The sequence below is a fragment of the Rhodnius prolixus genome, unplaced genomic scaffold (genome assembly GCF_049639745.1).
Source record: "Rhodnius prolixus isolate KJV_2025 unplaced genomic scaffold, Rpr scaffold_7, whole genome shotgun sequence".
In the NCBI taxonomy this organism is placed as follows: Eukaryota; Metazoa; Arthropoda; class Insecta; order Hemiptera; family Reduviidae; genus Rhodnius; species Rhodnius prolixus.
In genome coordinates, this window is record NW_027411582.1 from 35180564 (window position 1) to 35196627 (window position 16064).

Below are 16064 nucleotides of genomic sequence, written 5' to 3' on the forward strand. Positions count from 1 at the left end.
CCGTTTCCTCCTCCTCCTGGCACAATCTGCACAACGGTTCCGAGCTAATAAGCTCTATCTTGTGTAGGCGCTTTCTGAACCTGCCGTGCCCTCTGAATAGGCCTATAATCAGAGTAATCTGATTTCTACCCAAGCCCAGAGTCTCTTTGGTGCATTGTTTACACAGCAAGGGCATGATACTCTTGCCGTGTTTGACCCCAGGAAGCATCACCCAGTTCATTTCATGTTCTCTCTCCAGATCCAATCTCTAAGAGCCTTACGAACTGTACACCCTTGCTGATCCCCAGGACCTCGCTCCGGACCAATGAAAATGAGTGTTAGCTCCCGTTCCTGGCCAGTAGATCAGCTGTCTCATTCCCCTTAATTCCCACATGTCCCGGCGCAGCCATTCTAACCGAACTTTATTGTGCCGAACCAGTAGTTCTAGGGCTTTTCTACATTCCCAGACCAGGGAAGAGGTAATTCTGAAGGAAACAATGGCCTTCAGCGCAGCCTGGCTGTCCGAAAAGATGCAAATCTCCCTATTTCTGAGATTCATTCGCAGTTTTTCCTCAGCGCAGGTTTTAATAGCAAAATCTTCGGCCTGAAAGACGGTGGCATATCTCCCAAGAGCACTCTCAATGAGTATCTCAGGTTTAGCCTCATACACTCCAGCTCCAGTTAGTAGCTTGATTAAAATATTTTCCGTGAAATCATTAAATAAAGTAGAAACCTATTTAAAATAGATTTTTTTTTTAAACTTCCTTACGGAATTTTGATTATTTTTAGTGATTTTGTCACCGGCCTCTTGCAAATTCTTCCCTTGAGGGCATCTAAAGGGCTACAAATATAGGACTTGCGGAAAGAAAAACCAAATTATTTATTAAATTGATTGTCACTAAAAATTATCACAGTCCTGGAATGAACTTCCAATTATAAAAACAGGTCTGCCTATTATTAAACACGCTCGTGTTATATGGAAACAAAATACGTAATTTATAGGCTACCTGTTTAGGTTAACAATTATCTCATTGGACCAATATAATCCAAATTAGTGTATTTGTATAAGCCTATTTACCAAAGGTAACTTGAACAGGAGAGGATTGTAACCTGTCCAGCTGTTTGGGAGCCTTTGTACTCCTGTGGGTACACAATGGTTATTATTAGACCAAATCCTGGACTATTTGAATAGCAACGGCTAAGAGATTACTATCAAATCCCGGATAGAACCACCGGATGTTAGGGATTTAATTTATCGTAAACAATGCAAAACAAATAATATTTCTAAGGGTCATCCTTTAAACTGCCTATTTAATTAGAGCCTCTTCAAATAATTTTGAAAATTCAGATTCTAAACAAATATTTGCCTGAATTTATTTGAATTTAAAAAAATAAATAAATAAATAAATAAATAATAGTTTATTCTATTGAAATGCGATCTAAATGCAGAAATTAAGCTGATAATTCTATTTGTCTGTTAGTCAATAAATAGTGATGTTCTCTATTTGCGTAATATTGTTTTGATAAAGCAAAACTAATTATCTTTATCCAACTGATTAGTGAATTTGTGAATACCCGCCTAAACTTGATTCTATTGTTTTGGTTATTTCTGTCCACTAGAGCATGCCGGGGTAAGTTCTGGCGGACGAGCGGAGCACTAATTTTTTATCTTGGTACCAAACAACATTGATCTGTCATAACAGCACTAATTCTTCTTACAAAAGTAAGAGAAATTCAATGTATTCATTATTGAACAATCAGCGGAAACGTGGAATTCGTTTCGATCAAAAATATCTAGTTTAAGTGATTAAAGTGATTAGTTTAAGGATTAAGTCAAACGTTGATACCGGAAGTATCACTTAATGACGCTTAAAAAAAAAAAAAAAGATCTCTAAAATAGTTGCAACCATTTGTGTACTAATTGTGTAAAGCGCCGTGATAGAAGCCGAGCGAGTAGACCCGCAATACAGAAATGTATTGCGGCACTGTGTTCGCTACCAGTTCTAGGCGTTAGATTTTATTTAATGAGAACCCAGGTATTTATTTATTTATTTTTTACCTTGGTACCAAACAACATTGATCTGTCATAATTAACTAATTCTTCTTACAAAAGTAAGAGAAATTCAATGTATTCATTATTGAACAATCAGCGGAAACGTGGAATTCGTTTCGATCAAAAATATCTAGTTTAAATAAATCTGGTGTGAAACTTAAAAATAATGTCAAACAAAAAATTTATTTAAATAAATGATAGATAAAATTCTCAACGGGAATATATTCATTAAAAAAAATAAATAAATTTTCGGAATACATTTTAGATTTTTTTTTTTTTTTTTTTGCGCATCAACAGCTGAGGTCATTAGCGCCCGGAACTTTTTCCAGTGCACTGCCGGCCTCCGGACAGTGTTCTCTCGTTACAGACAACACTGTCCATCACCGGACAGTGAGTTGTAAGAAGCTCCTAGGAAGAGAAAAATCTAAGGGTCAGCAGCTGGATTTGAAAACCCGGGACCTCCGCGTGGGAATCCAATACGCTAACCGCATAGCTAATCCCTTCCCTGGTAATTTTTTTTTTCGTGCTGTGGTCCTCCCCTTTCTGTTATCAGGCAAGTCCCTACAGTAACCAGATGAGACCAGTTTCTAAAGTGGGGGTATCTCCATTTCCAGCACACGGCAATTACTGGGTGTCTGAATCTACCTTGAATAAAAAGGTATATCAGGATGTGTATTCTGGAGGTTCCAATCTTTTCCCCCCAAAGACTCTGCCAGTAATATCGCTTTCTAGACCCACCAAGTCTTTTAGGTGACCTCCTTTGAGTAGAAAATGGTCCAAGAGGAAACCTGTAAGTTGGTCAAATTCAGGCCAAAGATTCGTTACGATTATGATTCCCTAAAGAGATCTTCTCTTATCTCAGACCAGGAAGACTATTCTAGAGCCTGCTACCAAAGTCCAGGACGCCGGCCGTCCCATTCCCAGATTAACTTTGAAATGACATTACAGGACTTGGTTGGCTGGCTATTAGCAAGGATGATAATCTTTCAATACCCGGTAGCCTCTTTTGAGTTTAATCCGAACACGTAACTCCCAATAGCCCTGGAAAATGCTTGGGAACGCCCCCATAGGTTCCGAGTGCCTGGATCTTGTCCAAATTTGCTCCCCTGACCTCGATCCATCCAATAGAGACATCTGCTATTTGCCTCCCATATCATTTCACTTTTTTCCCTAGCCATTGGGAATTTTTTGATGTGGCCTCTAACTGTTATTACAATTTCTGAAACGAACTGACGTTTCATTCAAAAAGATGGATTATAAAACGATCTTTTTTCATATCGCTATTTCTAAACAACACTGTAACCATGTTGTTATAACTAATTATGTTCAACGAGATTGAAATTTTGTTTAATAAAATAAATAATAAAAGAATTTTTCGTGAAATGTTTCGTAAAATTTCTGGAATTGCATTTTTACCGGAAGTTTGTATTATAAGGAGTTCGCTGGAGATTTTTTTAAAGCAAAAATTGAAGTGCTGCTTTGACCTAAGTATTTCTCGCTTTTTGTCGAAAAATTAACGATTGCATCTAAAAATGCATTGAAGAAGAAATCGTCAAACGTGATAAGTTTGACCGATTTTGGGTGCCAATCGTGAGAAACGAATTTCCCTCTCCACATACCTTTCCTACCTACCTACCCTTATGGCGATAAGGCCCTACAAGTTCCTAAGCCTCCTCCACTATTTTTTGCCATTCGGCTTTATCGTAGGCGAACCTCCGCCATCTTCTAACGCCCATCTCTCTCATAACTTCCTCCACACCATCTCATACGAGGCCTCCCTCTACTACAGCTTTTTCCTCCTGGCTTTCCCTCCACAAATAAGTTCCCTTGGAATCCTATTTTTTGGCACAATCTTTCGACATGTCCAAAGCCACCTTAACTGGTTCTCTTCCTTATAAAAGATACCAGATCTGGTTCCCCCGAAACTCTGCCGAAACTTAATGGAATCCTCCACATATCTTTCCAATGCGATTTAAACAACCCACACAAACAACATCATTGTAATTAACATTCCATTAGCTACACAATCATCCAATTCTTTTTAAAGATGGCTTTTTAGCTTCTTTGAGATACTTATTAAAGTTTCCACATCTTCAGGTACCCATAAGTCGAGACCAATAGTTCGTCTAACCTCCTTGGTCTTAAGATCCAATTGCATTGTGGACTTTCATAAGGCCACCAATTAGTATGCATTTTTTCTGGTCATCTCTCTCAGCAGCGTTTTTTTTTTTTTTTCTGGATTGAACTTAAAAACGCTCTAAATTACTTCCACCACTTGTCGCAAACGGATGTGAGGGGGAAAACTGAGAAAAAAAAAGCAAATGGCGTATTTTTACTTAAGAAAAACGGTATTTTAAGTAAATTACCGTTTTTGGAAAAACTACTAAATTTCGGTATAATATTTTTTCACGTACACTTTTTTCTTCAGACACCAGGGGGGGGTCCCTAAAAACGAATATATTTCCAGGGAAAAACACAATATTTAGAATTTGACTTTCTCTTAGTAAAAAAAAAAAAAAAAAAAAAATGAACAAAAGCCTACAAATATAACAGTCTATCACATTCATTACCTTCCTGTACAAATATTCTGATATATTTTTCATGAGTTACCCTCTTACATAATATATAACCACACATAACCTATCCAAACATCTTTTTCGATGTTCATATTTGACAAGCCTCCAACGGCTACTTAACTACAGCAAACAAGTTAGAAATTATATTTTATTCAGTATTTATTCTATTTTATTTATCATTCTTGTTTTGCACTCCTATTTAATGCGATCCATTTCGTTTCTCTTCTTCTTTCTTTTGCGTGTAAATAAATAAATGAGGTGTAAATAAGTAATATTACTTTGTTTACTGTTGTTAAGATATTTAAAAAAAACTTATTAAGTGATTGATTGTGTTTTTAAAAATAAAATATTAAATAAGGTCAGGCAGTCAATGGAATTACCGTTATAAAGTTTAGAATCGGATCTTACATCTCCTTTTTTGGGATCGCGTGGGGCCTAAAAGAGAATAGATCAGAGCAGGAGCCAAACTGAAATCACCAACTAAAAAAAGGAAGGATGTAACTTTATATTTCGATGGAGTTCCCTAATCAGCTGATCCGAGCGATCAAAATTCTCTACCACTTCAGGGGGGGACACCTGCAGCTTTGGTCTAAAATATTTTCCTCGAGAAAAATTTGGGTATGGGGGGGTCCACGGCCATTAAATTGGTACTCCCGACATTAAGACTTTCCTGAAAAAAACAATTACTTTACTTATCTATTTTTAAAAACATAATACGAAACTTCTACTGATACGCAATTTAGGATACAGATTCTCTCAGCTCATTTGAGAGACATGTCCTATAACACGGGATATAACCAGTATTCAACAAGGGCCTTCGCCAAGCCCCAGCCTAACTTCAACACTGAATTAACAATCATGTCACGTACAAACATCAAGTAATCAAGCATTTCCATAATCTATACAAACATCATGTTGAAATTTCATCGTTCAGTTTTATTAATAATCAGGCAAACAGATAAACGTGACTTTAAATAAATATAAATATATGTGTTTATTTCTTTGAGTAATAAAGAGTAATAAACTTGTTTGGCTGAGAGTAATAACTCAAAAATATAAATACTCAAACTTAACATTTCATTTTGGTTCTATTATCTTTTTCAGGCACGTTTTGTTGATTTATAAAAAAAATGCCTACGTTTTTTAAGATAAAGTGGGACTTCCGGTCGATCGATTATGACCACATCCGTTTTGTGATGTTCTATATTGGTATCTAAGCTAAGTACCAATTTAGAGCTATCTATGATTTTTTTTTGTTTTGTTTTACGGCGAATACAGAAAGAGAGATGCTGTGGTACGACTCCTAGTTTCACTAGTATAAGATAGATGATTTACAGTAATCATCATGGCGATTGTCTAGCGCCGCCCATATTTTTTGGCTTCTTTCTATTCAGCTTCCTCCGAAATTCTAATTGTTTTAATTTATTTCCTTAATTTCTGCTGTTATTTTGATTTTCACTTTTTCGTAAATACTTATTTATTTATTTATTTTCTGTTTAATCACTGGCCAAACTGTTAAGGCCTCTATCTGTACCTGTATTTATTCTTAGGGGACAGTTGTCCCAGAATAATAATTTTTTTTTCTATTCTATTCTTAATCATTGTTTCTCTATGGTCGATTGTAGCTGAATCGATCGCACAAGAAGTGTGTTGCGGAAGATAAGAGTTATGAGGGTGGAAATAGAAGCTATTTACTAGAAGTTAGAGGAGTTATTAATGTATGTCTGATGGAAGTAAATGATTTTAATGGTTGTTGGGAGATATTTCAATTTAGTTAATAACTATATTATTAACAAAAATAATAGAATGAATGTAATAATTATTTGATGGCCAAAGTATGGAATAGTCTCGTTTGTTAAGGGTCAAAGTTGAGAGAGAGAGAGAAGGTCAAGTAAATGTATGTTAATGGTGGTTGGCTAGGGTAGGAGGCTACAGAGTGTTTGCCCATCATTAAACAGCCCAGCTAACCCAATAAAACTCTAACCCTAACAGGAGTTCATGTTAAACTGGTATTATCAAGCTTAATATATTTAATTTCAAATATTATTTAGTGCATATAGAATTGTTACACATTCTAACATCCTGGGATTGTAGCTCCTCTACATTGAAATTTAATTGTAACTTGATTCTGGGTAATGTACCCTTTTTTATTTTTATTTTTTGGGAACGCAGTTTTTTTTGGGGGGAGGGAATAATTAAGGAAAATCACTCCCACGACTTCTTGTTAGCTCCATTCTCCAGTTTCTTACTTCTGCATTTCTTCAAATAGGAATTATTACCTACAAATAATTATCTTACCTAGAAAGAGAATTTAAAGAAATTAACTTTAATTACTTTTTTAAACAAATAATAAAATAAAGTGGGTAAAAATAATAATGAAAATCAAGAAGAGCCTATTCAACAAGATTATGCGCATACATTAAACCATTGTAGAGAACGGACCGACTGTGGTATAATTTACCAATAAACCATGGCGATAAGTTCATTCTCAGTGTATACCACCACATCATTGTTAATCAGGTTATGTCTGGTTCTTTGGGTAGATTAGTTTGTTGTTGGCCCGGGTAGAGCTGTGCTATTTTACAATGAGTTCAGGGGATAGGGCCATGCACATACATAGTTCGTGGCCAGGATTGTAGTTGAGGAACCAGGCTCCTCCTCTCTACCAGGTTCCAATGATAACCCCAGTGGGTCAGTTTGCAACTCTACGTATATTACTATGTGTATGTGAGTCATAACAACAAAACATTGGCCTGGCGCATAGGTTTTAAACCCCGTTTTAGTCTGAAAACTAGGTTGTGTTAGACTTATGGTAGTTTGGTGTTCTGTTTTCTGATGTTTTCTAATACAGCTTTTTGTTAGCATTGAAAATCGCCCATCTTAGGCGATTTATTCATGAGAGGAAAATTTATTAGACTCTTTATAATAATCGTGAAAACACTTTTCTTAATACCAAACATCTTAAAGCTTCATAAAACTGAATCTGGGATGTTTCCCAATGGAAAAGTGGATTAAAATAATAAAATATGGAGGTGGTATAAGTTCTAAAACGGAAGTAACGACATTAAGTTCAAAGTTTCAGATTTCATATAAAATAAAATAAATAATTTAGATATTAGAGTTGCGAATTATTAGCCAATAGAGACTTTCCTTCTAAGAATAGAATTAGATGCTATTCTCTTAATAATTCTTATGTCATAAATTGTGATGAATTGTGCCCAATTTGCAGACGCAATGAATTCGAGACACTCCAACATGTACTGATTGTTTGTCCCACATATAGATGAGCCACTAAGAACACATTATCTCTCTAGGTTTTCGAAGCTTGCTATCTACGAGGGTCGTTTGAAAAGTCCATGCAAAAATAAAAACTACTTAATTTTTTGGGGTAAACCGTTTTTATTTTTCAACATAGTCTCCTTTTAGGCTTATACACTTCGTCCAACGCTGCTCTAGTTTGTTGATCCCTTCCGAATAATAGGATTTGTCCAAGTCTGAAAAATAGCCATTCGTTTCTGCAATCACCTCCTCGTTTGAATAAAATCTTTTTCCCGCCAGCCATTTCTTCATATTGGGGAACAAATAGTAGTCCGAGGGAGCCAAGTCTGGAGAATAGGGAGGATGTGAAACGAGTTGGAACCCTATTAACATTAATTTTGCGACCACAACTGCTGAGGTGTGAGCTGGTGCGTTGTCGTGATGGAAAAGGACTTTTTTGTGGGCCAATCGTGGGCCTTTTTCTTGCAGCTCGGTTTTCAAACGGTCCAATAACGATGAATTATATGCACCTGTAATAGTTTTACCCTTTTCCAGATAGTCGATGAGGATTATTCCTTGCGAATCCCAAAAGACAAGTCGCCATAATCTTTCCGGCCGAAGGAACGGTCTTCGCCTTTTTTGGCGCAGATTCCCCCTTGGTAACCCATTGTTTAGATTGTTCTTTGGTCTCAGGAGTGTAGTGATGTATCCATGTTTTATCCACAGTGACGAAACGACTTTTAAAGTCCTGCGGATTCTTCTGGAACAGCTGCAAACCGTCCTTGCAACACTTCACACGATTTCGTTTTTGGTCAAGCGTGAGCAATCGCGGCACCCATTTTGTGGATAGCTTTGTCATGGTCCAAATGTTGATGCAAAATATTATGTACCCGTTCATTCGAGATGCCCACAGCACTAGCAATCTCACGCACCTTCACTTTTCTGTCATCCATCACCATATCATGGATTTTATCAATGATTTCTGGAGTAGTAACCTCAACAGGGCGTCCAGAACGTTCAGCGTCACTTGTGCCCATATGGCTACTCCGAAAATTTTGAAACCACTTATAAACTGTTCTAATCGAAGGTGCAGAGTCACCATAATGTTTATCAAGCTTCTCTTTAGTCTCCTCAGGCGTTTTGCCTCTCATAAAGTAGTGTTTAATCAACACACGAAATTCTTTTTCGTCCATTTTTTTGAAAATCACTCGACTTCCTCGATTCAAACGAATGCCAAACACAAAGAAATAGACCGATCTGGCTGAAACTTGGTGTGTGTTCTTCCAAGAGATGCTACTAACTAAACATAACCTCGATACGCGCCAGTGGTGCTATCTCTCTGACTTTTCAAACGACCCTCGTATAGCAGATAAAGAACAATTAGATCAATTAGCTTAAACTGAGGTCCTTTATTTTGAATGAATAGTTTTTCTATATGATTGGTGTTTTTCATTTTTCTAATTATTATTTTTGACAGCCGCCATATTGATTTAATGTTCTTTTTTTATTTTAAGAAGTGAGTTTATTCCTTTCTTTTTTAATTAATATTAATTTATTATTATTTGAATTAATATTTAATTTGTGTTCTTTTCAATTTCATTTTTCGACAATATTGGTTAAGTAATTGTTTTTGTTGTCTATTTATATTCATTTTTATAGAAGATTATTACTTTTACTATTACCTTTTTGTGAGTACATAATGTACTCATTTGTATGGCTGAGGCTTCACAAATAAATAAATAAATAAATAATAAATTTAGACATTTAGCATCAATTAAAGGTATTAATATAAAGAAGGAAAGACTATTGTTAATTTCTGTCACAATTTTTTATTATTTATTAAACATTGTTTACAAAAATTATAAACAAACGCCATCAAAATTTAAATCCCTTAAAATAACACCAAAAACAATATATTTATGTAGTAAGCCAGAAAAACAATTAAATTTGACAAAAGTAATCTCATATTTTTCATATGTCGCAAAATAATACATTACATGGTAGTATTTCATGTCTCATACACATTTATTTATTAATTTTACAATTTACAATTAATATAAACAAATATTAATTATTTATTTTCTGTTTAATCACAGGCCAAACTGTTAAGGCCTCTATTTGTACCTGTATTTATTCTTAGGGGACAATTGTCCCAGAATAATAAATTTCTTTTCTATTCTATTCTATTCTTAATCATTGTTTCTCTATGGTCGATTGTAGCTGAATCGATCGCACAAGAAGTGTGTTGTGTAAGATAAGAGTTATGAGGGTGGAAATAGAAGCTATTTACTAGAAGTATATATTGGCTGTTAATTGAAGAACAGAAACTTATACATTTAATTATGGTTAACATTATTCACATTTAAACTCAAACATTTAAACACACAGTCTAATTTTTAAAACAACCTAAGAAAGGTGTGAAGATAAACCAGAACTTGGTTTTGTATTGGGACCAAAGAATCCTGAAAAACTCCACTCCTTTGTGGCAACTTTAAAGCATTAATTATTGTGGCCTGGTTCATCATGCCAGGACCATCATACCCAGTGCGTCAAATATTGGTCGAATTATTGTAAAGACTATTTTTTTTTTGAAGGTGGAGAACTATTTTAAAGTGAAGATAATTTTCTTGAGTTGAAGTCATGAACTTTAATTTACCATTTTGAAAACTACTGAACTTATGTGAATGCCAAAGATTAAGAAGTCTCAAGAACTGAAGAAGGCACAAATGTTTCTTATGAAAGTAAAAAATCTAACGAAGAAGTGAGAGCTAGAAGTAATTTAATTTAGCTTATTTAAGCATAATCTTATAATCAAAGCATCACTCTTCCAGACAAATCCAAAAGAGTGTTAGCAAGACTACACAATCTCAGCCCATTGGAGATTTCTACATTTTGGCAAGTTCAGCAAAGAGAGCAAATTGTGCAGAGGAGGAGAAACGTTGGAGATATCATTACATGGACTTGCCCTTAAGTTCAGCCACATCACAAATAGGGAGTGGTGGTTGATGTATCTGGGTTTAGCGAATCCACAGATCGGGATTTAGATGTGATAAGATTAGAGGATATGGCGGACAAGAGGGTTTTATAAAGCTGATCCCTTTTTTTTTCTTCTTTTCAAGTCTTTTTTTAAAAAAAGGGCCAGGATTTTCTCAGCAGTTGTTTTCGGGCCTTTATCTTCTTTCGTCTCCAAGTGACTTAGTCTTCTCATCGTGCGGGATACAAGGAACTGTTTCCTCTTCACCCTGAAAATGGGGAAAAAACAAATTCCAAGTTGCAAGAAATGTATTACTATTAAGGCTTCAAATTTTTGTAGATTATAATTTACTTACTGTAGCTCGCTCATTCTTCGAAACCCTCTTAAAAAGGGAAGTTGTTAGAAAGAAAGAAAAAACCCTAACAAATCGAGCTATTCGTTAAAACCTTCTCTGGCGGCAGACGAGCCCTTTTCTAAGCGAGAAGCCTCACACGTTCGCTGAATTATTCATATTTACTTCAGTGACACGCCATTAACTGTGACACAGTTCCTCTCACAGCGGCAGACTGGAACATTTTTTATTTAAATTTAGTCAATGCGGGCTTACCTTGCAAAAGGAAAAAATAAACTAAATAAATAAAATGTTTTAAAAAGAATAAAATAAAAAATAAATGTTGATATCTTTACGTTCTCTTCCCTAAAAGTAAATTTATATGTTTCAAATTTTTACATTTAATCTCAGCAGAAAATGATTTAAATTTGAAAACATATAAAAACCATTAATAATAAATAAAACTAAAATAACTTTTTGCGTGGAAATTATTAAGTGATTAACCCAGTTGATGATCCCAGTGATTCACTAGGTTCAAATCCCCCAATCTTGTATCTCTTTTATTATCTTTTCTTCAAGCACCTCACTTCCGCTGAGGTCCGAGCGAACACAGAGCGTAATCCGGTAACGGGGGTTTACGACTTCATATGTCCGCTAAGTTCGGTACTTAGGTTTTCTTAATTTAGGTACTACATTTCTTTTTTATCTCACTTCTTACGTGTTTACATAATCGTAAAATAACTTTATGCACCAAACACATAATAGTATACCATGTTGAATGAGAAAAATGACTTTCTTGTGAGTTAATTAATATAATTATAATTTAAAATAAGTTTTAAAGTTTTATTTTAATTAAGTGTAGTTAATTACTGAGGTTAGCGAAAGAAAAAGGATACACTGTTCTGTTCAGTGCCTCATTTTATAATTAATAAAAAAGTATTATTATTATTCATAAATCAGGCGCCACGGTAGCCGAGCGGTTATAGGCTAGACTCGCAAAGCTAAGATGTATTGTTGGTTTAGTAGGTTCGATTCCCCCGGTCTAGGTCTTGGATTTTATTTAATGGTTAATAAAAGAAATTTACAGTAAAGTATGTTAGGCGGTTATAGACTGGATCCGCAATGCTAAGATGTATTGTTGGTTTAGTGGGTTCGATTCCCCTGGTCTAGGTCTTGGATTTTATTTAATGGTTAATAAAAGAAATTTACAGTAATGTATGTTAGGCGGTTATAGGCTAGACCCGCAAAGCTAAGATGTATTGTTGGTTTAGTGGGTTCGATTCCCCCTGGTCTAGGTCTTTGGATTTTATTTAAAGGTTAATATGAGAAATCTACAGTAAAGTATGTTTGCTATTCGCCTCCGTCCACGACACCTAATTGGTAGTTGGACCTTCAGCCCCGCCTTAAAAAATAGGCGATTACTTTACTTTAATTTATTCATAAATCCAGTAATTCCCTATACAGATTTCCCAAAATGAGTTAAACTACAATTCAGTTGTAATTTTGGGCATTTTTTTAATGATGAAACTTTTTTTTGCTTCATTTCTACGTTTAAATTTTATATTAAATATAACTTGACATTAAGAATCACGTTATTTTAGTTAAATATTTCAGGGTGTTATATAATTATTCCTCGTGATGAATTTCTTTTTCTCATTCAGCATGAGACTGATGAAACTGATGCATCATGTTCATACTTTATATGAGAAAATACCCAATTAAAAAATAAACTAAAAATGACCAGAAAATAACTCATTTTATTACTGATTTTTGGTTTTTGTTTTGTTTTTTCGACTGATTAGACCCATTGGTCGGGCGAGACATGTGTCTAATAATTTTCGACATAAAAAAAGCTGATATTAAAATTTATTAAAATCATTTTACTCCAACACTAATGATGTCACCTTTTTATTTTACTAAGTATGTAAAGATTATTCACTAAACTTTAACAAATTAACAGTAAATTGTTTTTTTCAATTTTGTTTATATTCTCTGTTCACTTAACATTAAATATTTCTTTGGGGATTACTCTCTTACACTTTGTTCACAATTAATTATTAATAGAATCTTTTTAATAATTCCATTTAGTCAGTAAAACAAGTGAACCAAATTAGAGGGGGGGAAAAATAATAAAATCTTTTATTACTATTTAAATTTTCATTATTAAGAAACATGAAAAATAATTTATTACGTTGAAATGATTAAATATTTATGCTGTTTGCGATATTTTTTGTTTTGTTTTTGTTTCTGCTATCGATTAGTTATTTCTCGGTATCGAAATGTTATATCAACCTGTAGTATTAATGAAGTAATTTATTATTTAACAAGTCAATATATATTTTGTAATATTCAGGGCATATATTAACTGCTCTGTGAAACAAAATAAAAATGTCAACTCACGTCTCCTTCAGCATAGACGTTTCTCTTTTCTAGTCATACCTGCAACAGAATTTACATACTTAGTATGTTGTGATTGTTTAGAATAGAAAGAGACATGCGAAAAATTATGTAGCGTAATATAATGAATAATTTTAGAGTATTAACTAATCAAATCTGGAATTATGGCCTCACTAGGGAAGTAAACTGTGCACCTAGATCAGGGGTTGCCAAACTTTTTTGATCATGGACCCCCTCTATATAATTTTTCGAAATCTCCATCGGCCCCCCCATAAAAGTAATTTTCAGTTAATTAAAAATAAAGCTATCTATTAGGTACTGTGTTTATTACATTTATTTTATGATTTTAAACATTTATTAAAGTAATTTTACATTGTGTAACAAATAGTTTTATGAAAAATATCTTGAATGTTGAAATTTAAATACCTTAAAATTTATTAAATAATAAGTGATTATAGATAAGACCCCCAATCGACCCTCTATTTTTGCTAAATAGACCCCCGGGGGTCTATATAGACCACTTTGGCGACCTCTGACCTAGACTTTTTGGCGAACCTTTGTAGAAACTACCTTAATATAGTTATTGTTGTTCATTCTTTTTGGTGACTGATTCATAGTTTCAATAGGATGAAAAAATAATTGCCATTTCAGTCGTGATACATTTATTCTGCCGAGCTTTCGACCTAGGGGACTAGGTCATCTTCAGGGCTAGTTTACAAAGTAATATTTTTACATTACAGGGTTGGTGTGTCTTCTGTATTGTCTGTTCATGGACTCTACAGAGACAGAAGACACACCAACCCTGTAGTGTAAAAATATTACTTAGTAAACTAGTCCTGAAGATGACCTAGTCCCTAGGTCGAAAGCTCGGCATAATAAATGTATCACGACTGAAATGGCAATTATTTTTTCATCCTATTAATATAGTTAGCTTCTTTAAGAGGCAATGTCCTCTGACTAGGGTGATAATCTTCTTCAGTATGATTTTCGTTTGTCAATTCTTTAAGAGAGAGTCATTGTTAACTCCTAGGTTTACCCGGAGCTTGGAGCTTGCTTTAATTCCTTCATTTTGGCAATGGGAGCCCTGGGCAGAGATCACATTTGGGTCACCACCTGTAGGAGACATCGCAAAGATGGCATGAAGAGGACAATCAATACTTCTTTCCTTACAGGGGTAAGAGAGAGAGATAAAACAAACTTTTCTCTCTTCTGAAAGAGAGAACATTAATAATTATTTATCACTTTAAATATTGCAATCTATTTAAATATGTAAATATCTTTCTGGGTTTGTAATAAATGTATTGTAACTCCAGAACAAAAGAAAGGGATTAGGCTCAAAGAAATAAAGACCTTAATGATTACCGATGAAGTTTTGAAGCCAGTAATAAAGCGAGAGTTACCACACACACGTTCTGTGAATGTCAAAGCTAGAGAGCGACACCTAACCTAATCCTCTATACCCTGTCACAACCATACCGGAAGCTAATTTAAAGGGGAGACTAATTGGAATGTTCAGTAATCAAAGTGGCTGTGACAGAAGAAGTGTTTGAGACCCTTTTAATTCAGGTTTCCTCTAATCTACTGATTAAATTTATTTTAAAGAATTAAAAGCACTTTCTCCTGCTCACTCATTTCATATTGCTGGGTCTAACTGGGCGGAAAATTATATACGTATTAGTTCATTTGTACGAGTACAAATTCTTCGAACTTTTTAAGAAGAAAATCGAGGACATCGCAAATTAGTAAGGACTAATAATTTTCTTAGATTTCCACGTAAAATGCTTCCATCGATTTGGTGAAAAACTTATCATTTATTCGAACTTAACATCTATTTGAAATACCTCTTAAAGAAAATTAATTTTAGAAATCTTCTGGGGATCAAGTTGATTAAACATTCCAATTTTAGAGAAGATCTTAAAAATTGTGGTGAAAGAAAATCGAATTTGAAGTTATTCAGTTTAAATAGATTTGTGAAAATTAAACTGAAATGTTGAAATTTATTATGAACTAATGTTTTCTTTTGGAAAATACTAATAAAATATTTTTTATCTGATATTATTAATGAAACTTTAATTTAATTTGAAACAAAAAGAAGTGGAGGGCGTCGCTTTTGTTTAAAGCAAAATTGAAAAGTAGGAGGAACAAATAAATTGAAGTAGAAAGGGGAGAGCAAATTAAATTATTTATTGATCCAATTAGAGTTCAGAGGGTAATTAATCATAGGCGATAAAGGAAGATAAAGAGTGCTTAAAGTATTGGAGGAAGAAGTGCGGCAGATCCGGGAGATATTGTGCGTGTGGGAGGGGGTGAGGAAGCAAAAGAAGGGCTCATATCTCTTCAACCCTAGGGCGGCCCTATTTATCCTCCATCTAGCCTCTAGAGTGGAGTAGGGAATAATGATGGATAAATTGGGCCAACACTTCAGATCCTTTCAAACCTATTAGCTGGGGATGGCAGCAAGAGCAGGGGATGGATAGTAAAAGATTTCCAGCTGTT

General features: G+C 34.5%; 1 protein-coding gene across 6 annotated transcripts in view; it reads right to left on the reverse strand.

The window, feature by feature from the left end:
* Window positions 1-16064, reverse strand: part of LOC141447530 (lachesin-like) — an 860405-nt gene that overhangs the window by 572385 nt on the left and 271956 nt on the right. For 4 of the 6 annotated variants that reach the window (XM_074115178.1, XM_074115181.1, XM_074115177.1 and 1 more), the window contains one exon: window positions 13572-13610. The exons of the other annotated variants lie outside the window; for them this stretch is intronic. The gene's annotated coding sequence lies outside the window, so the exon portion shown is untranslated. The remainder of the gene's footprint in view (window positions 1-13571; window positions 13611-16064) is intronic. 6 annotated transcript variants of the gene reach the window in all.